The sequence below is a fragment of the Oryzias melastigma genome, linkage group LG22 (genome assembly GCF_002922805.2).
Source record: "Oryzias melastigma strain HK-1 linkage group LG22, ASM292280v2, whole genome shotgun sequence".
NCBI lineage: Eukaryota > Metazoa > Chordata > Actinopteri > Beloniformes > Adrianichthyidae > Oryzias > Oryzias melastigma.
The window spans coordinates 10624199-10625151 of record NC_050533.1 but is presented as its reverse complement, the minus strand read 5'-3'; positions in this window follow the sequence as shown (position 1 = coordinate 10625151).

Below are 953 nucleotides of genomic sequence, written 5' to 3'. Positions count from 1 at the left end.
CTGCATACGGGGAGGCAGGAATGGAGGGATGGATGGAGGGGATTACTGAGCATTGTCTCATTCAGTAGGTGTATGAGTCATCCTGCTGTATCATTCTCAGGGTTTGTAACACCCTCACGAGGCAGTGAAGGGCAGCATGCACATGCCTACAAACACTGCTGTCCAATAAAATGCATGACAGGGCTGCGCAAGCGTGACATTCATTACTAAACCTTAATGAATCCTCCGCAATAAATCATGCAACATGTGATGCGATGCTATCAAAATAACAAACCAGACTTCTGTGAAGTTGTTGATCGTGTTTTATGAGTATGGCTGTACATATGCGCTGCACTGTTCAAGAAACTACCCAGGGTAATTGGTTCTGGACTGAAGAATTAAGCCTAAGTGAAAATGTAAATGACGAATCCCCTGTGAAACCCTTGCCATGCATAATGCATGTGTAACAAACAAATGCATGCAAACAAGGACCTGCTTTCCCACTCACCTCCTTTCTCCTGCTTACAAACCATGATGCAGTAACGCCAAGCCCAGTGCCACATTAAAACAAGCTGATATATACATTCATTTTCGAGTAGACAAACATTACACTCCACCCCTCGTTTACAGTCTTTGTGCATAAGTAAACAAAAAGGCTTTGATGACCCACTCCGATGAAAGTTGTATTTTAGCATGTTCTAGCAGCATTTTTCTCACGATGGAAAACATTAATATAAGAATTTACAATTAAAACTAATTTTTGAGTATTTTTAAATTCAGATCATGTTGGATTAGAAAACTGGATGCTTGAAAAGGCTCAGACTAATGACTCAGCTACTCTCCCCCTGCTCACTCTTAGGCGTGCGAGACATGATGAGCGTTCAACAGTTTTGCTGTAGCAAATTGCAATTATGGACCAAAACTGTACGACTGGTTTGATCCAATATTGTAGGTTCGTCACAAATGTTAGCTTG